The 24714-nt window shown below is 46.4% G+C and overlaps 1 protein-coding gene across 1 annotated transcript in view; it reads left to right on the top strand.

Moving 5' to 3' along the window:
- KSR2 (kinase suppressor of ras 2) overlaps window positions 1-24714 on the top strand; it is a gene marked incomplete at both ends in the record, with an annotated part of 400411 nt that overhangs the window by 112772 nt on the left and 262925 nt on the right. The window lies entirely within an intron of this gene.

Consider the following 24714-nt stretch of genomic DNA (forward strand, 5'->3'; position numbering starts at 1 on the left):
CCTTTCTTTAAAGAGCAGTGAGCCTGCTGTGGGAAGGAAACTCGTCACGGGCTGAAACGTGTATCCATGATCTGGAATGAGCGTGGTGCCAACCTTTCCCCCTTTTCTCCAATTATTGAGTCATTGATTAGAGCCGTCTCATTTCCTCTGCTGTTTCCAGTTGGGAATGTGGAGAGGGTCGTGGAGGGAGGGAGAGATCAAATCATTATCTCTTCTGCCACACTCAGAGCCTAATGAAGTTTTGCTAGAACGGCTTAGAAATTCAGATGTGAACAGACAGTAGGTCTTAAGGGATTTCTCTTTGTCGGCAAACTTTCTCTTCCAGAGGAAGAGAGACTGTCATGGGGAGGCTCTAACAGTCTTGAAATGGCTTATCAAAACTTTCATGAGTAGGAGCCGGTTAAAAGCTGAGTTCTGGGACTGCTGGTGACATTTGTCAAAAGGACATTCTCCCCCGTGGCCCAGCCATTCCAGACATCAGTGTACCCATGTGTCTGGTGGCTTCTTTGTGCTGTGTGTGTGATGGTTCAGGGTGTAGGCTGTGGGACCCACCTGCACAGCCCTGGGTTGGAATTTCTGCTCTGCCCTCATGATCTGAGGAACCTCAAGCAAACTCACTTTACTTCTCTAACCTTGTTGCCTTACCTGCAAAGTGGGTGGTCATTCCTACGTGACAGGGTTGTGTGAATTAACTAAAATTGCACATCTAGAGCCCTCAGCTCCGTGCCTAGCCCCTGGTGAACACCTGGTGAAGGCAGCTGTTCCATGGGACCAGTTTCTGTGCTGGGCATTGAGGACACAAGGATGACCATGATACAGACCTTAACCTTTAAGGAACACACAGGTAGCTAGAGGTATAAACTAATAAATAGAGCAAAGAGTTACACCAGCTATGGTCCAGGACTGTCCCCTTCAACCATCATGACCTTCCAGTGGTTCCATGATGACCCAGAAAAGACAAAGCCACTTCACACATACTTGTAAAATGTTGTCATAGTTACCACTGCTGTGTAACAAACCATCCCAAACTTAATGATGTTAAATAGCAACCATTTTATTATGTTAATGGATTCCTAGGGTCAGGAACTGGGACAGGGTACAGTGGGGATGACTTGTGTCTGCTCCGTGATGGCTGGTGGCTGGAATCATCTAAAAGCTGACCCACACTCACATGTCTGGAAGTTGATGCTAGCTATTGGCCAAAACCTCAGCTGGGGTCCTCAGTGAAACCCCTACACATGGCCTTGCCCTGTGGCTGCTTGAGTACCCTCACAACATGCCACAAATGCAGTCTTAAATTTTCTAGTAGCCACGTAGGAAGAGAAAAAAGAAACAGGTAACATTAATTTTTTCCAGCTTTACTGACATATAATTGAAATATAACTTTGTTTAAGGTGTATGATGTGATGATTGGGTACCATGTATGGTAATCAGTGATTACCACCATCAGGTTAGTTAACACATGCTTTTTTTAATTACTTTTAAAAAAACCTTATTTATTTATTTATTTATTTATGGCTGCATTGGGTCTTCGTTGCTGTGTGTAGGCTTTCTCTAGTTGTGGCGAGCGGGGGCTACTCTTCGTTGCGGTGCACAGGCTTCTCGTTGCGGTGGCTTCTCTTGTTCCAGAGCACGGGCTCTAGGTGTGTGGGCTTCCGTAGTTGTGGCATGTGGGCTCAGTAGTTGTGGGTCGCAGGCTCTAGAGCGCAGGCTCAGTAGTTGTGGCGCATGGGCTTAGTTGCTCTGTGGCATGTGGGATCTTCCCAGACCAGGGCTTGAACCTGTGTCCCCTGCATTGGCAGGCAGATTCTTAACCACTGTGCCACCAGGAAAGCCCCTGTAATTACCTTTTTGTTATTGTTGTTGTGATGGGGAAATATTACAGCTCTACTCTCATACCAGCTTTTAAGGACACAATACAGTATTGTAAACTACAGTCACCACACTATACATTAGATCCCTGAAACTTATTCATCTTATAACTGAAAATTTGTACCCTTTGACCAGCATCTCCCCATTTCCCCCACCTCCAGCCCCTGGCAACCACTCTTCTATTCTCTCTTTCTATGAATTCAGTGTTTTTAGATTAAATGAGATCATACAGTGTTTGTTTTTCTCTGTCTTATTTCACTTAGCATAATGGCCTTAAGGTCCATCAGTGTTGTCACAAATGGCAGGATTTCCTTCCTTTCTATGGCTGAATAATATCCAGTGTGTGTGTGTGTGTGTGTGTATACACATATTGAATTGTATGAGTTCCTTATATATTTTGGATATTAACTCCTTATCAGATTTATAGTTTGCAGATATTTTCTCCCAGGCTGTATATTACCTTTTTGTTTTGTTGATTGCTTGTTTTGCTGTGTAGAAGCTTTTTAGGTTGAGGTAGTCCCATTTGTTTATTTTTGCTTTTGTTTCTTGTGCTTTTGGTGTCAAATCCAAAAAACCATTGCCAAGACCAATGTCAAGAAGCTTTTTCCCTATGTTTTCTTCTCAGAGTTTTATGGTGTCAGGTCTTACATTTAAGTCTAATACATTTAGAGTTAATTTTTGTGAGTGTAAGATACAGGGCCAATTTCATTCTTTTGCATGTGAATAATCAGTTTTCCCAATACCATTTATTGAAGGCACTATGCTTTCCCCATTGAATGTTCTTGACTCTGTTGTCAAATATTAATTGACAACGTGTGGGTCTATTTCTGGGTTCTCAATTCTGTTCCATTGGTCTATGTGTCTGTTTTTATGGTGGTACCAAACTGTTTTGATTACTGTAGCTTTGTAATATGGTTTGAAATCAGTAAGCATGATGCTTCCAGCTTTGTTCTTTCTCAAGATTGCTTTGGCTCTTTGGGGTCTTTTGTGGTTCCATACAGATTTTAGAATTTTTTTTTTTCTATTTCTGTGAAAAATGACATTGGAATTTTGATAAGGATTGCATTGAATCTGTAGACAGGTAACTAATTTTAATGTGTTTTATTTAACCCTGCATATCCAAGATATAATTATTGCAATATGTCATCAAAATAAAAAAATTATTGAGACATTTTACATAATTTTATTTTATGCTAAGTCTTTGAGAGCTGGTGTATATTTTACGCTTAGAGCCCATCTCAATTCAACTAGCCATACTTCAAGGGTTTAATAACCACATGTGACTGGTGCCTACCCTCTTGGACCGGGCAGCTCTGGAGCTCTCCGAGGCGGGTAGTTTGTGAACGTGAACAAGAAACATCTCACATTGGAGACTTTATTGTTATTTAAAAAATATTAATTAATTAATTAATGTATTTATGTATGTATTTATGTATGTATTTATTTATTTTTGGCTGCGTTGGGTCTCAATGGCAGCATGTGGGATCTTTCCTTGTGGCATGAGGGCTCTTTATTGTGGCATGCAGGCTTCTCTCTAGTTGTGGTGTGTGGGTTCCAGAGCACATGGGCTTTGTAGTTTGCGGCATGCAGGCTCTCTAGTTGTGGCGCATGGGCTCAGTAGTTTCAGCATGCGGGCTTAGTTGCCCCGTGGCATGTGGGATCTTAGTTCCCCAACCAGGGATCGAACCCTCGTCCCCTGCATTGGAAAGTGGATTCTTAACCACTGGGAAGATTCTTCCCCACCAGGGAAGTCCCGCATTGGAGACTTTAACCCAATGTATTCCAAATAGAATTCTGCTGCTCCCAGATCCCAAGCTCAGGGGGCTGACTCTCAGCAGGCACTTTCACTAAGCATGGTCAGCTGGCTTGTTGAAGAAGAGGGCCACATAACTGTGCCCTTTCCCAAGCTCCAGGCAGGGCTGTGAATTTGCAAATGCTGCCCAGGAGATGCTCCAGCTCCCTGCAGCATCTCCAAACAGCTCCCTTTCTGAGCAGGCAAATCTATGAAGACCTCAACCCAATTTAGGACTCATCCTCTCTGTAGCTACCAAACCTTAGCAAATAAGTAGTGATGACACCAGTAACTAGAACCACCTTTCACCAACGTCCTTACCAGGCTTACCATGTTAGCCCCATCATACCTTATCTCACAACCACCCTGTGACGTGGATACTTCTAATATGCCCATTTGAGAGAGGGGAAACTCAGGCAGAGAGAAGTTAAAGTAACTTGCCAAGGTCTTAATGTGAAGCAGTACGTTTCAAACTTGAGTATGCATCAGAATCCCCTGGAGGCTTATAACAACACAGATTGCTGGGCTCCACCCTCAGAATTTCTGACTCTGTGGGTCTGGGGCAGGGCCCGGGAATGTGCATTTTAAAACAAGTTCCTAGGTGATCCTGAAGCTGCTGGTCTGGGGGCCACAGTTTGAGCAGCACTGTGCTGAAGTTAACCCTCCCCCCAAGTCGCTTCCCTTGAAGAAGGGTTGAAGGCACTAAAAAGTTATTTATCCTGAAAGCAGAAGCCGGGAGGGACACGGTCACACCTGGTTCTCACATATGAGCAGGGCTGTCGCAGGGCAGAGGGGGCTGTGCTGTATGGGTGTAGAGGGCAGAGCAGGGGCCAGGAAGGCAGAAGTCACCTTGACCGGATCTGGGCTCCATAAAAGAAGGAACTTTCTATTAGCCAGACATGTCCTCCTATAAGAGGGTTTGAGCTGAGACCTCACATTGGTCGGAGAGCAGGAGAGAAATCCTTTCTTTGGTGGATTTTATGAAGACATCAGTTTCTCAAGTTTGCTACTCTTTTTAAAAACATCGTAGCACATTTTAATTTGGATTTAATTTTATTTTGTTTCACAACATCATTGTTATTTATTCATTTATTTTTAGCTTTGTTCTGATAAGCTCATTAACTTTGGTTTTTTTTTCATTTCTAAAAGCAACCCAAACTAATACCCCCTAAACAAAACACAACAAGAAAAAACAAAGACTAGCCGAAGGTCTAGGATGGTTGAACATGGTTTAACCATCTCCATATTGCAGTAGCTGTCTGTCATTTCTTCTGCACATTAGCTGGCAGTGTTAGGGTGAGGGCTAAGACGTGATGGTTTAATTGCTAGTCAGGTATCACCTTTAAAATTGAGAAAGGATTTAGTTAATATTAAACTGGGGTTTGATAGAGATGCTGTAGAGTCAGGATTCATGGAGTGACAGCTCGTGAATTTTGTGGGCCCTTTGTTATTTGACGTAAAAAAACACATCGGTTTGTTAGGTTCCGTTGGTCAGCAGCTCATTGGTGGTCTGTCCTTAAGGAGTAGTGGCCTCGGTGAAATTTCTAGGGAGAAGAAACAGCAGGTATAAACCCCTAAGGTGATGTATTAGTTAAGGTAATGCTGGTTATTATAGAAGGTAAACCTCAAAGTCTCAGCAGTAGAAGTTTATTTCTAACTCAGTTATTGTCCAAAATGGCTGTTTTTGATGGGAAGTGGGGCCGGGGCTCTGTTCATTCAGGAACCCAGGAGCCGGGCTCCGCCGTCTTCAACACGGAGCTACTGGAGTTGTCCTGGATATTGACACCCAGAAGGTGGATGGCAGGGGGGCTGGTGGGGGGAGGATTGAGCAGGTAGTGTTTCATGGACCTCCTTTCTCTTGTGGTCTGCCTTGCTTCCATCCATGTTCCATCGGCCAGAACTCTAACTGTGAAGGAGGCTGGGAAACGTTGTCCAGATGTGGGCCCAGGAGGAAAGGGAGGAGCTTTCCGTGTGCAGCCAGCCAGCATGGGGATGACCTCGGTATTTTGGAGACCCCATAAGGAGTTCGCCAGGACTGGAATGGGTGGGAGAGGAGAGCATGTAGGGGTTGAGGCTGGAGGGATGAGCACAGCCCCAGTATGAGATGCAATTAGACAAACACACTCTGTTTTCTTAGGAACACTGGCCAGTGAGATGTAGCAGGGAGTGGGCCCTGGGTTAAGCCTCTTTCAATGAAAATCTCACTTAATCCTCACAGCAACTCTCTGAGATCGTTACTCTTATTATTCCCCTTTGAGAGATGAGAAAACTGAGGTTTAGAGAGATTAAATAACTTGCCCATGGTCACACAGCTAATAAAGGTTGGAGCTGGGATTTAATCGCAGGCTCTAAGAAGCCATGGTGGAGACCCTAGGCTAGTGGTTCTCCAACTCGCGTGTGCCATCAGAGTCGTCTGGAAGGCTTGCTGGGCTCCACCTTCCTGCTTCTGCTTGGATAGATGTGTGGTCCTAGGAGAGCACCGTATATGTAATATGGACTCACTGTAATCCACCCAGGGTTCTCCAGGTAACTTGTTAGGGCTTCACACAATGGGGATCAACGTGGGCGGGGGGCAAACATAGAGATTGCTTTCCTTTCCCAGTGGAGTTTACAGTGCAGCTGAGAAACCAAGGCATAAGACAGGGAATATTGACAACCCGAGAGATTACGAAAGTTCCAACATAATTATGTGGGAGCTGGTGCAGGCAGAGCACAACTAATTACCTCCTGAATAGTGCAGACCGTAAATATTATAGGAGCTCAAAGGAGAAGATGTCACCCCTGACTGGAGGGGCCTGGAGAGGTTTGAATGAGGAGATCTTTAACGCAGGGACTGAGAGAGTAGATTTCAGGTGTTGTTATTTTTCTTTACTTATTTACGTATGGATTATGTCTCCACCTACTAGAGTGGAAACTGTCTGGGTGCAGGGATCATAACTCTTCTACTTCCACATCCTCAGTCCCCAAATGGTGCCCGGCACATAGTAGGTTCTCAATAAACATTTGTTGAACAAAGGATTCTGTATGTGTAGGGACTTCTAAGATGTATTTATAGGTGAGGGTCCGCATATACAGAGGAATATTTCCTTGATCGGATGCATTAAATGAAATGACCATAGTTTCCCTTCTTGCAGGACTTCTCAGGGCCTTTGATCTGCAGACTTGCTTGGAGAATCTCCGAAAGGGGGAGATGATATTCAGTGATACCTGAACTTAGAGCATCTAGTCTCTCTTTCCCACAGCCCCTGGTAACCCGCTGTGGAGCAGCATTATTTGCTGAAGCACAGTTTGGGAGGTCTTCTAAAGTGATGGTGGTTTTCTTCTGTATGTTCTCTCCCTCTCTCCCTTCTCATATGCCACCCTCAAGCCCTCCTTGGTTTTCAGGTGGTGCAGGGAGTGAGGGGCTCACCCTGGCGGTCAGGTGGAATTTGGAGGTGGGTTTCTAAAATACCATGCAGCGGTGGATTTCCTGAGAGGCCCAGGATGTGGCTGCTTCATTTCCTTCTTGCGTTGTTTCTGGAGCAGGGTGTCGAGTGAGAGTGACGCCGTGTCGCTGGTAGCCCCCCTCCCTGTCAGGTTTCATCAGGGCCTAGAAGCTTCCCTGTGGCACCACGGAGTCCCTACCGTGAAAAGGAAGTGTCATGGCTGCTGGGCTGAGTCTGAGGGGCCTGAGTGGAACAGGCTTGTGTGATGTGCCCTCTTTGCCTGGGTCTCTCTGTAAGGGATCCTGACAGGGGAGGGGGTGTCAGGGGAAGGTGGGTGACAGGTGTCGGGGCGGAGACAGGCCACCCTGGGAGGTCAGAGGCCTGTTCTGGAGACCCAGGCGATGTCTTTGGCTCCTGCAGGGATTAATTTGATTTTCAATTCAAGAGCGTTATTGCGCTTTAAAAGGAAGAGGGTTCTGATTCATGCTCCAGCATGGGTGAACCTTGAAAAAAGCCAGACACAAAAGGCCCCATGTTGTATGATTCCGTTTCTATGAAGTGTCCAGGATAAACACATAGAGGCAGAAAGCAGATTGGTGGTGGCCAGGGGCTGGGGCAGGGGGAAATGGGGAGTGATTGCTTAAGGGGTACAGGGTCTCCTTTGGGAGTGATAGAAATGTTTGGACTTAGATACACGTGGTGGTTGCACAGGATTGTGACTGTAAATACCACTGAAATGTACACATTAAAATGGTTAATTTTATGTTATGTAAATTTCACCTCAATTAAAAAAAAATTCCTTAGTCTGACTCTGTCAACTTAGAGAGCGGGAAACGGAGCCCTAGAGGAGCTTTGGGATCTGGTCTGGACTGGAGCAGGGAGTCTCACCCCAGGCTGCAGTTAGAATCATATCCTGGGGAGCTTTTAAAAGTCTGGCTGTCTGGGCCTCACCCCCAGAGCTGATATAATAGGTCTGGGGTGGGGTCTGGGCCGCTGGAAGCAGGGATTGGAATATATAGCAGGTGAACAGCAAAGCCAGGGCCAGAGCAAGCGTCTCCCGAATCCCACGCTCCCACCCCGTGCTGTTTATACCCTCGTCCCTCCTGAGTCTCAGCTGTCAGGAAATGCCAGACATTTAAAGCACGGCTCCTCACACTGTAAGGAGCACATAAATCATCTGTGCATGTAGCACAGTGAAGATCAGGGTTCAGCAGGTCTGGGACGCGTGTGAGAATCTGCATTTTCTAACCAGCGCCTGAGTGATACTGCCGCCACTGGTCCAGGGACCACACTCAGCCAGGGTCTAAAACGCAAATGAATCAACATGTGAAAATTCAGGTTCAGAGACGTTTTAAAAAAAGCATATAGCTCAAGAGAGTTATTGCTGTGTTGAGCTCTGTCTTGTATCCTCTGGTCATTTTAGCCCTGACACTGGTTCTATGAAGCAAGGGTTTCGATTGTCCCTGTTCTACAGATGAGGACACTGAGGCTGAGAGGCAGGGAGTAACTTGTCCACGCTTGTACGACTGTACTCTCTACCTGTCCTCTTCCCCGCCTCTAGGGAAGGGACGGGGGAGGGCCAGACCTGTGTGTCTTGGCTCAAGATGGTGCAAAGTTGGCCAGGGTAGTATTCAGAGTCCAAATTCAGCACAGCCAGGCTGGTGCATGAAAAGGTGTGTGTGGGGGTGTTTGAATTCAACAAGTAGGTCCCCTGAATTAAGAGGCCTGTAGTTGACTTTGACAGGGCCTCCCATCTGCTGTCGATGGGGTGACTATCCAATATCTGGGGGGCAGGCATCACCACGTCATCCTGGTTTGCTGAGGACTTTCCTGATTTTAGCATGGAAAGTCCCCTGTCTCTGGAAATCACCCCAGTCCTTTGCAAACAGGGATGATTGGTCCCTTACTTAGAGTTCAGGAGTTCTTTACGGCTTCCAAGGATGCTGCTATGTTGGCCGTGGCTGGCGGGGCAAGATGTCTGAAGATGCCCCTACTTTGACTTATCCCCACATATGGCCTGTCTTAGTAAATAACTTTGACCTTTTTCAACTGTGCATCTTTGCACATCCCCGGGATTGTTCTGTGTTGTGGAGAAGAGCAGCTTACATTTTCAGAAGAGCCTGTTGAGGGAATAAAGACACAGACCTACTTGTGAATGGACTTGAGGATATGGGGAGGGGGAAGGGTAAGCTGGGACAAAGCGAGAGAGAGGCATGGACATATATACACTATCAAACATAAGGTAGATAGATAGTGGGAAGCAGCCACATAGCACAGGGAGATCAGCTCAGTGCTTTGTGACCGCCTGGAGGGGTGGGATAGGGAGGGTGGGAGGGAGGGAGACGCAAGAGGGAAGGGATATGGGAACAGATGTATATGTATAACTGATTCACTTTGTTATAAAGCAGAAACTAATAAAAAAATAAAAATAAAAAAAATAAAAATAGTGATGAGTTAAAGATAAAAAAAAAGAGCCTGTTGAGGGATGCAGTTGCAATTTAAATTCTCATTAAGATCCCAGGAACATTGAAAAACTTAAGCTATTATTAAATATGTTGAAGAATCTCATGATTTACTGTGGGAAACACAGCATTTATTATCTTGAAGTCTGATTCCTTGATGGGTGGTTAGCAAGATTTGTCTTTCTCAAGGAGGTAAAGATGGTAAAAGCGGCATAATAATAATAACAGTAATAAGAAAACAACAATAATAACAATACTGATTATTTTGGCCGCTCTTTACTGAACGCACAGTGTAGGGTCTCCAAATGGACCGTGAACTTGCTGGCAAAGGGTATAGTACCAGGAGTCAGCAAACTTTTTCTTAAAGGACCAGAGAGTAAATATTTTAGACTTTTGAAGGCCGTATGATCACAGCCGCAACTACACAACTCTGCCATTGTAGGGTGAAATCAGCCCTAAACGATCTGTCAACAAGTGTGGCCGTGTTCCAATAAGATCAGATTTACAAAAATAGGTAGCCGGCCCTCAGGCTACAGTTTGCCACTCCCTGGTGGAGTGGAAAGAGCATTGTCTTTGGGAGTCAGACAAGGTTCCAGACCCACCTCTGCCAGTTTCTAGCAGGTGACCTTGGACATGTGTAACCTTGTCCTCTCTGAGCCCCAGTGTGCTCATCTGTAAAATGGGAGCAGTTGATGGGCCCAATCTCACAGATTTGTAGTGAGGATGAATGCATGTCCAGAGAGCCCACAGGGTAGCGAGTGCTCAGTAAATGTTAACTCTTTTATATAGGCTTCTCAGCGTGGGGCGCTGAGATATCCCTCTTTCAGATACCTTGGCAAGAGGGTGATGTATGCTGTCCGAACTCACTCCTGCATGGCCTGCAGACTCCACCTGTCCACCATGTGCTCCCCACTCTGGAAAGAAACACTATGTTCCTTCCCCCAGGTGTTGTTTGATGGAGGAGAGGCTGAAGTCCTTCTCTCTCTTTGTTTTCATGCCCAATAAATCACTCTGACAAGGACTTGTTATTATTTAACCCTGTACATTGTTTCGGCAGTTGCTGGTAGGAGAAGGGAGGGAGAAAGGCATCATTTTGCCCAGAATTGCTTTAGGAATGGAAATATTTTTTTTGTGAATTAATATTCATCAAATAGATCAGGTAAACATCCAGTAATGACAATGCATGGGCAATTTATCAATTCCAGTTCAGAATGCAATTATCAGTCCAGTGGCACCGAGACACCGTAACGAAGCCTGCCTGAAAAATCCCATTACTCCCAGATCAGGGGGTGTGAAGATTCATTTTTCACTTTTATATGAAGAATGATACCCTCTTGTCAGAGTAAGTTTCTCCTGAGCCTCAGCCTCGGACAAGGAGTTAGGCAAACCCTGATTCCAAAGATGCAACAGGCCTCCTGGGAGTTTCTGGTAAACAGTGGGAGTAGGAAAGGGAAGGGGATGGTCCCCAACTGACCCCCACCCCCCAACCTGCTCTGTCCCAGATGCTGTGCTAAGAGATCATTGCATTCCTATTGTCAACCTCACACAAACCCAGGACATTGGTGCTATTATTATTATTATTATTATCATCATGATCAAAAAGTTCCACTTTACAGGTGAGAAAACTGAGGCTCAGAGAGGAGGAGGGGCTTGTTTGCTGTGGATCCCCAAAAATGTTCTTGCCCTAATCTCCGGAACCTGTGAATATGTCATCTTACATAGCAAAAAGGACTTTGCAGATGTGATTAAGGATCTTGAGATGGGGAGATTATTCTGAAATATTCAGTGGGCCCAATGTAATCACAGGGGTTCTTATAAGAGAAAAAGGAAGGCAGGAGGGTCAGAGTCAGAGAGAGGGATTTGAAGATGCTACACAGCTGGCTTTGAAGATGCAGGAAGGGGCCAGGAGCCAAGGAAAGCGGGCGGCCTGGAGAAGCTGGAAGAGGTGAGGAAACAGCATCCCCTCTAGTGACACCTTGATTACAGTCCACTAAGACCCATTTTGGACTTCCGACATCCAGAACTCCAGGATAATAAATGTGTGTTGCATTGAGCCACTAGGTTTGTGGTGATTTGTTACAGCGGCAACTGGAAACTTGACTGAGGTTAGTGGCCAGTAAGCGGCTCTGCTCAGTATCCCTTTTGCAAGCGTATCACACACCCCTTCTGTTACCTTCTCAGTCATCCTTCTCTTGGAGACAAGTTTCCATGGTGAGAAACTCAGATCATGTAAAATTCTTTAGCCTGGGGGCCACTCAGGAATCCCAGACCAGCTGCCTGAAGGCCTTGACTCAGCCATGGGCATGCGTCATCCCTTGGCCCTTGCCACCCCCTTCTCTATCCCGTTGGAATCTGCTTTTCTCCAACTGAGTGGCCAGCGGGGCTTGGCCTCCCTAGATCCCTGGGGGACAAGCACCCAGGCCTTTGTGACTCTTGGGTTTTTCTGCTTTGGCAGTCAGGGCGAGCAGGTGAGGAAGTACCCTTAGGAGCTCCGTCCTCAGAGCTCCCTGCTCCCGAGGAAGTGCCACCATAACAGCAACTTTCGCCCTTGGTTCCTGTGACCAGCTGAAATGTCCAGAGGGCCACTGCAGCTTCTGCCGTCACTTTTTATTCCTAACTCTGCCCAGAGGTGAGCTGCAGGTACCCCCAAAGCAGTCTAATCACCCATGGTGCTTGGGGGCGTAGGAGTGCCTGAGGCTCTTCAGAGGGGCTGATGCCCACAGGTACCCAGGCTTGGTAGATGTCCTTTGTTTTGTTTTTAAAATTTATTTTATCGAGTATAGTTGATTTACAATGTTGTGTTAATTTCTGCTGTATAGCAAAGTGATTCAGTTATACATATGTATACATTATTTTTCATATTCTTTTCCATTATGGTTTATCACAGGATATTGAATATAGTTCCCTATGCTATATAGTAGGTCCTTGTTGTTTATCCATCCTGTATATAATAGTTTGCATCTGCTAATCCCCAACTCACAATCCATCCCTCCCCCACTCCCCTCCCCCTTGGCTACCACAAGTCTGTTCTCTATGCCTGTAAATCTGTTTCTGTTTTGTAGATAAGTTCATTTGTGTCATATTTTAGATTCCACATATAAGTGATATCATATGATATGTGTCTTTCTCTTTCTGACTTACTTCATTTTGCATGATAATCTCTAGGTCCGTCCATGTTGCTGCAAATGGCATTATTTCATTCTTTCTTATGGCTGAGTAGTATTCCATTGTGTGTATATATATACCACATGGAAGGTGTCCTTTGGATGTTTCTCCTAGGTCTCTGGTACAGCCATTGTCATTGAATTATCACCTCCACTGTCATCTTGCAGGCACCCAGCCAGCCATGTCTCACAGAACCCAGGAGTCAGCCCCAGAGGCAGATCACTTGTCCCTACTCTGGGTACCTGTCTTTATTCTCAACAAGGTACAGTTCTGGGAGGTGGAGAAGAGTTTTGGTGCCTCTTAGGCACCCCAGTTCTTAACATTCATCACTATTTATTCAACACTCAGGCCAGGCACTGTGGTTTACATCCCTGTTCACGACAACCCTCAGCTGTGGGTACTGTTTTTTTTTTTAAACGTCTTTTAATTTATTTATTATAGCAGCTAGCTTTGTTTAATTTGTCTAGAGAGAAAAGCCATGATTAAAAAATATATATATATATATTTTTTTAATGCATGAAAAGAATGGGTCCTTTTGATTTACCTAGAATTTGAAGGAATCTTTGCTCTTTCAAATTCAATTTCAATCACGTTTATTGATGGCTTCTGATGTTCCAGGGGGAATGTACGTGGAGGATGAGGAAGAGGACCTATCATATATGGAAAATCAGGGTAGCTCTGATTACCTATTATAGATTAGGAAACAGGCTTAGAGATGTCAAGTGTCTTGACCAAGGTCACACAGCTCGAGGTGGCGGCAGCGGAGCTGCAAACGCCGATCTGCTTGAGTCCTGACACTAATCCTCTGAACTGTGCTTTAAGGAAGAATAAAGCCAATGACTGCTCATCATCTATGATTTTTTTGTACATTTGTTTCTTGTGGCAAAATAGACATAATGTCAAATTACCATTTTAACTATTTGTAAGTGTACAATTCAGTGGCACTGATGACATTCACAATATTGTACAACTGTCGCCATCTCTTTCCAAAACTTCTTCATCGCCCCCCACACAAGCTCTGCACCTGTTAAGCTGTCCCTCCCCATCCCCCTTTCTTTCCCAACCCCTGGCTAATCTACTATTCTGCTTTCTGTCTCTATGAATTTGCCTGCTCTAGGTATTTCATATAAGTGGCATCATAACACTTGTCCCTTTGTGTCTGGCTTTTTTCACTTTGCAGAGTGTGTTCCAGGGTCATCCAAGTTGTAGCACTTCATTCCTGTTTACGGCTGAACAGTTACTCCATTGTGTGGACACCACATTTTGTTTATCCACTCAACCATTGATGGAAATTTGGGTTGTTTCCACTTTGGGGCTGGCGTGAATCATGCCATAGTGGACAATAGCGTACTGCTCCGGTGCTGCCTGTAGCACCTGGTGCTTCACACATGTACGCCTATTATACATGATTCAGTCTTTTTCTGTTTTTTTATTGAGGTGACACTTACATAACCTCACATTCACCATTTTAAAGCAAACAGTTCAGTGGCATTTAGTTCCATTCAATGTCGTGCAACCATCACGTCTGTCTAGTTCCAGAACATTTTCATCGCCCCAGCTAAAGCCCCGTACCCATCAGGCAGTCACTTCTTCCTTCTTCCTTCCCAAAGCCCCTGGCAACTACCAGTCTGCTTTCTGTCTCTGTGGATTTACTGATTCTAGGTATTTCATATAAATGGCATCATTCCCTATTTTCCTTTTGCGTCGGGCTTCTTTCACTCAGCATCATGTTTTCGAGGTTCATCCACGTTGTAGCATGCATCAATGCTCCATTCCTTTTTATGGCTGAATAATATTCCATTGCATGACTAGGGCCATTTTGTTTATCCATCCATCTGGGTTGTTTTGACCTTCTGGCTACTGTGAATAGCGCTGCTGTGAACGTTTGTGTACAAAGGGTTGTTTGAGCACCTGTTTTCCATTTTGGGGGTATGTGCTTAGGAGCGAGATTGCTGAGTCATGTGGTGAGTCTATGTTTAGCTTTTTGAGGAGCCGTAATCCAGCCTTTGTGTGATGACTTTGTGCAGGGACCTCGCCGTCCACGGTCTGCTCTGGGAGAGCAGGGGCTGCCTCAGTTCTGCTCGTCGTGTTCCCAGCCGCTGCGGGATGGTGGGCGGTGTCGAGTTGAGTCATGATGTTTCTCATCTTCCTTAAGCCACTTTGTGAAAGGGAAGCAGAGGGAGCTCTCCTCCCGTGAGACCTTACCGTGTTCCTGGTTCTGTGATGAGAAACCCTGTTTATTCTCACACCTACTCTGGGAAGTAGGCGTGATCGGCTCCATTTTACAGCCGAGGAAACTGAGGCTTGGGAGAATTAAGGACACGTGCCTGGTAGGTGGCAGGGCTGGGATTTGAATCTAGGTCTGTTTGAGTCTGAAGGCCATGCTCTTTGCCTAGAGCAACAGTGTTGTTTCAGGTCTCAGGCTTCACTGGGCACTCTCAGGAATGTAACGTGGGTCTATAAATTTACAGGGCAGTTTACATCCCTTCCACACTTCATCAAAAGTGATGAATATTATGGTGATGGTGATGGTGACGAGGACAATAACTCAGTGCCTACTGTATGCCCAGTGTGGTGCTGAGTGATCTCCTTGCATTATCTCATTTAGTCCTCACTGCCACCTTCCTTGGAAGCTATTATTCTCCCCAGTTTACAGACAGGTAAACTGAGGCTCACACCTGCCTTGCTCACAAATGCCTAACTAGTAAGAGGCAGAGCTTGGATTCAAATGCAGGCTTCTGACCCCAGCCCCCACTCATGCTTGCCCCAGCGAGCTGGCGTAACTTCCTTCCTTCATCTTGTTGACAAATGTTGTTCTCGGGGCGCCAGGGACATCTGTGAAGATTCTGGATTGCCCCCAGAACATCTTCATGCACTGATAACCCAAACCTCATTGTGCTTCCCTGGCGTTCTAGCCTGTTCCACCTGGCACGCTGAGCTGTGAAAAGCTGATGTCGTTTTCCAGAGTGAGTATCACAAGGAGACAGGGTGACGTCCCTGGAACAATGACACCACTGACAAGTTGGACTTCATCTCTTTTCTAAGAAAGTCTAGAGGTTTTAAAAAACCTTGTGCTTATAGCCCTTGATGAAATGTACAGGGAAGAAGCAAAGGGTTACGGCTGTCAAGAGTGAATTTCTTCCCCATCCTAGCTTCCCGGGCACTTTCAGTGGCAAGGGATGCATTTCCCAGTAGCTGAAGAAAGATGAGTTGGTGTCTCTTTGTGTTGCAAGTTGGGATGATATGCCTGGGGGCCATTTCTCTGCTGAAGGAGGGAAGCATGACACGGGCTTAGAGTGAGGGATGCTCTCGTGGCAAGTGAAGTCCAGGGGGGTTGCGAGAGCCAAAGTCAGTGGCTTTGCTGTAGCTCCGGGGAAACTGTTACCTGGCGGTATTCTCTGATACTGTAGTCAGGCTGCCTCGCCCTGTTCCCCATCCGCGTTGCCTCCTGACAAGAGTCCTCTAATAAGATGTCACCGTCATCAACTCACCGGGAGAGTGATAAAGGAGGACAGGACTTTTCCCCCTTGGTTAAAGTTGGTGTGTTTTCCCGTCCCATTTAAAGTGACTTTCGTGTGTGTGTGTGTGTGTGTGTGTGTGTGTGAGAGAGAGAGAGTGTGTGCACTCTGATGTGAGTGTGCGCTGATGTGAGCGCGCGTGTGCCTGATGCAACCCAACGTTCGCCGTGGCGCCTTCACTTCCAAGACACCCGGTTATTTTTAGGGATGACGCACCCGACATCAAAATAACTGGTTATTTTTGCGATTGGGTGCATCAATCACATTATGACATATTCCAGCTCTGGAGAAACAGCAGCTAACCAGCAGGCAAGACGTGGAAAGGGAGCAGTGTGAGTCAGACACGGGGACAGAGCCAGAGGGCCAGGGGCTGGGGGGCCGGGAGACGCTGCTGAATCAATTCAAGTGGCTGGGATTCCTAATAATAGCTCCCTTGGTTGAGGGCTTGCTCTGTGCTAGGCACAGTGCTGAGCCCTCGACACGTAGGGTCCTGTTTACTCCATGCAAGGATCTTCTGTGATGGGGGGGCCCATTATCCCTGTTCTGCAGATGCAGATACTGGGGCCCAGAAGTTAAGCAGCTGCAGTTGAGTTAAGTGTTGCATGGAGTGTAACCAGCTCCGTCCAGAACATCCTAGTCTCCTTGTGTCGTATTGAGAGAATGCTGGCCCTTCCCCTTTTTTAAGCTCCGTGTGTTTATAAAGCGATTGCTTAATTGTGGACACTGAGCTGTGCAAGTTGTCTTTTGGGAGTGGAAAGAAGTATGGAGAAAGAGACGGAAGAGCCGTTTCCGGTTCTGAAATAAACAGAACAGTTGAGTTAGGCAGACAAAATGTTGATTTCTGTTGCTACACAATTCGCGTATCTGGGTGTGTGGTAGACGGGCTGTGATCGCGGTTTTGATCTTCGAGGCCTCCTTCCTCAGCCTCTTCCACGTCTTGTCAGTCATTCACTCTGTCCAAATGTCCCTGGAGTTGGTAAGTGTCACGTGTATCACACACACCACAACCACCGCTAGCCCGGCCATCCTAGTCTCTGCTGGATTTCCATGTCAGTCTCCAAAATGATCTCACCTCCTGCCCCTTTCCACCAACAGCCAGAGGGATCTTTCTAGAAGGTACCTCTGATCATGTCATTCCTTGAATGAAACCATTCAGCCTCATTTCCACAGATTCAATGTTCTGGTCACACTGAGTGGTTTGGGGTATTTTGGCCATTCACTTACTCACTGACTCATGCAGTAAATATTTGGGGGTCTATTACGTGCCAGGCTCAGTTCAAGGTGGGAGAACAGTAAACAAGGTAAACAAAAGTGCCTGCTTTTGTAGAGCTTACATTCCAGTTGGAGTTGGGGGAGACAGACAGTAAATGAACAAATGGGCAAGTAGAGAATGACTCAGCGCTGTGAAGAAAATACCACTGTGACGTAACGGGGAGTGACTGGCAGGAGAGGGGAAGCCTCCCCGAGAGGGGGGCATGTGAGCTGATGGCCTGCGTGACAAGGAGCCAGCCCTTGAAGGGTCTGGGGGAAGAGCTTTCCAAATAGGGAAGAGCAAGTGCAAAGGCCCTGAGGTGAGTTGGTGTGTTTGGAGCAAAGGCCAGAGTGGCAGGAGGTGTGAGGGCTTGGGGCGGGGGGGCGGGGGAGGAAGGGACGAGGAAGGCAGGCTTGCAGGCCGCAGGAAGGGATTTAGATCCTTAGAGTAACAGGGAGCCACTGAGGTTTCCAGTAGGGAAGCGAGGGTCGGTTATATGATTGCAAAGATCAGTTGTCATCAGAGAATGGGTTGTAGAGGAGCTGGGGGGGAGGCAAGGAGACCGACCAGGAGGCTGCTGCAGCTGTGCAGGCATGAGATGACGGTGCCTCAGACTGGGCAGTGGCCGTGGTGATGGAGAGAGCAGGCAGATTCAGGATGTGCCCGGAGGTAGCATGGATGGCCTTGCCGCGGGCAGGGAGGGAGAGATGCCTCTGAGCAGGTGGCGGTGCTGTGTATGGAGCTGGGGAGTTGTGGGAGTGATGCAGGTCCAGGGGTGACAGCCGAGGGGTTGACCCAGGGCTCTGCTTTGAACAGCATGCCTTCCTCCAGCTAACTCGACCTCCCCTCTGAGAGTCAGCTTGGAATCCTCCTCCCAGAAACCCTGTCTGAGCTGCCAGACAGGCCCTGTGTCCGCGTGTGGACAAGGGGTGCACACTTTATGACAATTGTCTGCGTGACTTTGCTCTTGACCCCAGCAGGGATGGGCGCCTCACCTGGCTCCTTCACTGCTGTGTCTCCAGGTACCTGAGAGTAGCTCTTTGTAGAACTGGATGGACTTGCTTACAGGAGGAATCAGTTGGGCTGGGGGCTTCCCTCAAGAATCTATTCCCGATATAAAGGTAGGGGTTGGAGGAAAGGAGGGAGGAGGGCCTGCCAGGCGGCAGTAAGAGAATCATGTAGAAAGAGCTCCAAGCACCAGCTCTGCCTCCTCCTGCTGTGTGACCTTGGCCAACCCACTTTACCTCTCTGAGCTTCAGTTTTGCCATCAGTAGAAAACAGAATCATGGCAGTTGCCTGGCAAGGTGGCCATCGTGGATAAATGAGACAGTGAGTGGAAGCATCTAGACGAGGTCTGGGGAAAAAGTTAAGTATGTGATTGAATTAGAACCTGAAAAGTCCGAGCAGGGCTGGGTGTAATCTCTCCTCTAATAATGCCGCCTGAGTTTTCTCTGGTCCCACAACTGGCAGGGGAGGTTGAGGGCTTTGCAGACTGTACCTCCATCATTAACGATCAGATTCCTCTTTCTCTCCCCTTTCCACCTCTCATTTATGGAATGAGAAGAAAAAGTCAGAATTACAAAGGGTTGGAGCTTAACTCACAGTGAGATGTATGCAGTGCTCTGACTCCAGGTTGGTCAGAACACAGAAAGGCCTTAATCTTGAAGTCTAGACAAGTGGTTTTCAAACTGTGGTCCTGCACCAGCGGCATCAGCACCACCTGGGAGCTTGTCGGAGATGCAAAATATCAGAGTCTATCCCAGGTCCAAGGCATCAGAACCTTGGGGGTGGGCCCCACATTCAGTGTTTTTTTTTTTTTAATTAATTTGTTTATTGGTTGATGGATGTTTGGCTGCGTTGGGTCTTCGTTGCTGCACGTGGGCTTTCTCCAGTTGCGGCGAGCGGGGGCTACTCTTCATTGTGGTGCGCGGGCTCCTCATTGCAGTGGCTTCTCTTGTTGCGGAGCACGGGCTCCAGGTGCACGGGCTTCAGTAGTTGCAGCATGTGGGCTCAGTAGTTGTGGCTCACAGGCTCTAGAGCGCAGGCTCAGTATTTGTGGCACATGGGATTCGTTGCTCCGTGGCATGTGGGATCTTCCCAGACCAGGGATCAAACACGTGTCCCCGGCATTGGCAGGTGGATTCTTAACCACTACACCACCAGGGAAGTCCCCACATTCAGTGTTTTAACAAGGCCTATGGGGAATTCACAGGCATGTTCAAGTTGAGATCCACTGGCCTAGAGTTTCCAGCCTCCAATACTTCTTTCCCTTTAATGGAAAGAGAATCAGAATGTTCAAATTGAGAAGATTAGAGTTATTGTCTAGTCCAGGTTATTTGAAACATGTTTTATAGATCATGAGTTTCATCCATGTGTGGTACAAGTTAAGTAATTTGGATTCCGTGATCATATAATATCATATCAATGAGTCTGAGAAATGCTGAGTTTCTACTCTGCAGGACTTGTCAGAACCTTTAATATCCTAATGTGCTTTGTGAATCTCCAGTGGAGGGCTATAGCATGCAGTCTTTCTCAAGTTTACTTTTAGGACTCATATTCTATGGCACATAGTCTGGGAAACAAAGATCTAGTCCAATCTCCCATCACATGGACAACCCCATCTGTAAATTTCTGGTTATTCAGCATTTTCTTCAAAGCTTCTAGATACAGGTTGTTGTTGACCTTATGAGGTCACCGTTTCTTTTTTTTTTTAGAGAGGCTGTTGGTAACTACTAGTGTTTGACTTGTAATAAGCCAAATCTGCTTTCCTTTAATTTCTTCCTATTGGTTTTAGCAATGACCCCTGCAACCATCTAGGACAAATCTAATTCCTCTTCTGACTCATGGCAGCAGAAAGATAGCCGTCCATCCACAATCTCCTCCCAAGATTTCTCCTTTCCAGTTCCCATCCCATAGATGTGGTCTGACTTCTGTCGTTAGGGAAGTACTGGGATGTTGCTTCTTTAAAATGGCTTCTTTCATAGACCTGATTACAAAGAACAAACATTTATCATTGGGCAGACAGGTATTTCAAGAATCTTCTGTAGTAGTTTATCATCATTCCATCTGTCCCAAGTACATAGTGGTCTAGTCTATTAATAAAGATCTGGGGAGATCACAGTCTTTCTCGTTTGTCTGTTCTGGTGAAGTCCAGTAGTTTTGCTCATCTGAAATCTCCGTCTTACGCCTAACAGCATGGTTTCCTTACCTATCTGTTCCTAAACCATATTTGCACTTCACTTTGACTAAACAACCAACTGACCGACTGACTTCTCTCGTTTGTCCATTTATTCATTCATCCCAAAATCTTTTGGTGTCCACTCTGTGCCAGGCATCTATGAGGTGCTACAGAGCTGAACAAGACCAGTTTGATCTGCACAGGCTATAGGGAGAAGAGTGATGATGAAAAGAACACATAAACACATATTTTAAACATGTGCTAAGTGGCAAGGCAGTGATGGAGAATAACAAGGGTGGGAACCAACCCAGAGAAGGTGGTCAGGGAAGGATGCTTGATGTTTGAGCCGAGAGCTGACGTATATAATTACAACCCATTTTTTTTTTGGATTTCGTAATTCTGATTGTATCATTATAATCAGCCTTAGGTTATAAGGACTCAGAGAGCAGGGACTAGGTTTTCATATTGTGCTTAGTATAAAGACGTAGGCATCGTGGTTGATGTTGAGGAAGATCTGGAAATCTCATGCATGATTGAAACAAGTCTCTCCCTGTAGAAAAGCTATCCACAAGCTATTACGTTTCTTAAATATCAGAGTATACTAGAGCAAGTATAATGTTACCATTTATTAAGGGTCTACTCTTGTCTGTGTTTCCACCCTCCTTTTACGTTATCGTTGTTGTATGTATCACGTCTATAAACATGAAGGTAGTTTTGGAGTATCTCCTGGACATTTGAAATATTGTGACATTCTAAATCTCCTTTGGAGAATATTGATTATTGTTTGTTTGTTTTGTTTTAATATTCTTAAGCAATCCATCTGATTAGATTCAGGCTGTCAGTTTTGTCTTGCTTTCTGTGGGTCCAACGCCAGATCATTTCTCTAAGTTTTTCTGATGCTTCTTTGGGTTGGCCTAAGCACGTGCAGTGTATTACACACTGAAGTAGGAAGCCCCTTCTCCCGCTCTTTCCTTTTGGGGATATCTTCCCCGTTCTCTGGCTCCCAGGGACTTCTTTCTTCAGTTCTTCTGGCCAAAAAGATGGCGTTCTTTCAGAGTTTAGCCTGCTGCCCTGGTGCATGATTCTGAATGGCTGAGCCTGACCTTGGGATGAAGTGCTGACGAAACAGAGAGAAAACACCCCGTGGATTCTCCCTCACGTTATCCACATCACACTGGCCCCTATTCCCAGCTCCTCTATCCAAAGGGATGGGTTTTCTCTGGGGGTCCTAGGTACCTGTGTCGTTTCTGTGTCATATGAAAGCAGTTTTATGGCTGGGGTGACCTGGGGGCAAGGCTGGGGGAGGAAAAAGAGAAAAAAAGAGGATTCTCCCCACATTCTTCTGCTCACAGGGCTCCATGTCTCCATCCTTTGGCTAGAAAGATGGGTTCCTCTGGGGTGTTTATTCTCCATGCCCACTGCATAGTTGCTAGATTCTGCCCACTTTCAAGGCAAAACTAGGAGATGAAGGAAACTCACCATATTAGTCATTCTTCAAAGTCTTACCTTCCTCCCCTTTTCACCTGCTGTTATTTATTTGTTTTAATCCTGAGATAATTAGTTGTCTTTTGCATTTTTCCCAGAGTTTGGGGCTGTAATCAGTGCTCCTAAGATGGGCTTTTTCCATCATGGCCAGACCCAGAACTGGCATGGGTATTTTAGAAATGTCAACTCACTAGACCCTCAAAACAATCCTATGAGGTAGGTGATACTGTCCTCATTTTTTTTTTTTTTTTTGCGGTACACGGGCCTCTCACTGTTGTGGCCTCTCCTGTTGCGGAGCACAGGCTCCAGACACACAGGCTCAGCGGCCATGGCTCACGGGCCCAGCAGCCCCGCGGCATGTGGGATCTTCCCAGACGGGGGCACGAACCTGTGTCCCCTGCATCGGCAGGCGGACTCTCAACCACTGCGCCACCAGGGAAGCCCCACCTTTCTTGATCTCCCTTTTTGCACAGTCCCTCTGCATTAAGATTTTTTAAAAATCAGGCATGTGTTTTTGAGATGCAATAACACACAGAGCCCCACCCTGTCGGGATAATTGGCCAGTACCTGACAGTAATGAACTTGTGGTGGATCACAATTGCAAACAGCCCTAATAAACCCCTCCCCTCACTATCCATGCCCTTCATCATGTCACTCTGTGGTGCCCTCCCACTCTGACTCTGGCAGGGCCATGTGACTTGCTCTGGTCAATGGGGTGTTAGCAAATGTGGTTCAAGCAGAGGCTTAAAAAGCATTGGTGTAATTGGGCTTGCTCACTCTCACCTTCTGCCACCACCCTGAGAAGGACATACCTAGCTTAGGTGCCAGGGGGGAGGATGAAAAGTATATGGTTCAGTCCCCAGTTGTCTCAATCCTCCCAGCAGTGGCCACCAGGGAAGCCCGATACTGTCCCCATTTTACAGGTGAGGAAACAGAGGTTCAGAGAGGTGAAGCCAGGTTCTAAACTCTCAGCTGACGGCCATTCTCATGCTACCTGGTGTCTTGCCTGAAGCCGCTTCATGATGTCAAAGCTGCTCACCTGGGCCCCTTATCTCCCCTACTCCACTAGGGCACCCTTGGGGTCAGGGCCCACATCCTCTTCGTCCTTCATCTATAAAATGGGGAAATACTGGTATCTACCTTGTAGCACCATTGTAAGGATTAGATTCGGTAATATAGGTGTTTAGAATAGGGCCTGGCACACAGTAGACTCTCAGTGAAGTGTGACTGGGTCATTGCCACTGCTATTATTTTTTCCTTGTATATTGGACACTTCTCAGCACAATGACTGGCATACTGTAGGGCTCAGTAAATATTTATTGAGTTCAGTCACTTGTGAAACCATTTTATCCTTACCCGCAGTGTGTGTTACTTTGTCGTTTCTCTTTCAGAAATACATTAGCGTTTCAGGCCATTATTCCTTTTACTCCCCCAATTGCTGACACCGCCCAGAGGATGCTCCCAGGGGACTGAGTGTCCTGTTCCCATTCTCTGCCCTTGTTCAGTATTCTTCTTCTGCTTCTTTTTTTTGCTCAGATGAACGTCTCCCACTTCTTCCTTATCATCCTCCACCATGAGAGGAAGAAAGAGGAGTTCTCAGTTCAAATTTTGCCATTTTTCACTAATAACAGTATAGCTTTAGAACAAGTAAAACTTAGACCCTCCCTGCCCCCTGCAAATCTCATCTGTACCTTGTGAATAATTGCTTCTGTCTGTGAAAATTAAAAATACAGGCAAAATGTTTAGTGTGGTGCAGGGCACAGAGTAAGTCCTTTAAAAATGTTAGTTTCCTTACTGACCCCGATAGTATAATATACAGAAGTTCTGACTGCAGCGTACAAGGAGTTATTCCAGATGTGAGAGGAGTTATGGTCCAGATACAGTTGGCAAGAAGCTGCCCAAGGCTTCTAACACCTCATAAGTGCTTGCTGCATAATAAGTGCTCAATAAATATTTGTGGGATGAGTAAGCCACTGCAGGACGCAAGCTCGGTGCCTTGTCTCTCAGCATCAGACTGCCCTTCGGGGTGAGTAGCCGTGAGTGTCTGCGTTGCTAACTAGACACTCTTAGTTCCATCTCAGTCTCTGATTTTTTAAATCAGTTAAAAAGGTTTAATTATTGTTTAGACCGGGAGGGATATATATATATATATATATATATATATATATATATATATATGTATATATATATATATATTTTTTTTTTTTTTTGCTGTATGCGGGCCTCTCTACTGCTGTGGCCTCTCCCGTTGTGGAGCACAGGCTCCGGACACGCAGGCTCAGCGTCCATGGGTCACGGGCCCAGCTGCTCCGCGGCATGTGGGATCTTCCCGGACTGGGGCACGAACCCGTGTCCCCTGCATCGGCAGGCGGACTCTCAACCACTGCACCACCAGGGAAGCCCAGGAGGGATATTTTTTAATTTTTCATTTTTTTTTTTAACCTCTGGGCTCGGCAGCATCTCCTTTTGGAAGTGTTCTTTGGAAGCATCGTCAACGTGGTGTTTGGGCTCCAGTGGCAGCCTGGGTACCAGGAAAGGTTAGCTGCTGTGGAGCTGGACCCATTT

Source organism: Mesoplodon bidens (assembly GCF_964165515.1).
Source record: "Mesoplodon bidens genome assembly, chromosome: 13".
NCBI classification, from domain to species: domain Eukaryota; kingdom Metazoa; phylum Chordata; class Mammalia; order Artiodactyla; family Ziphiidae; genus Mesoplodon; species Mesoplodon bidens.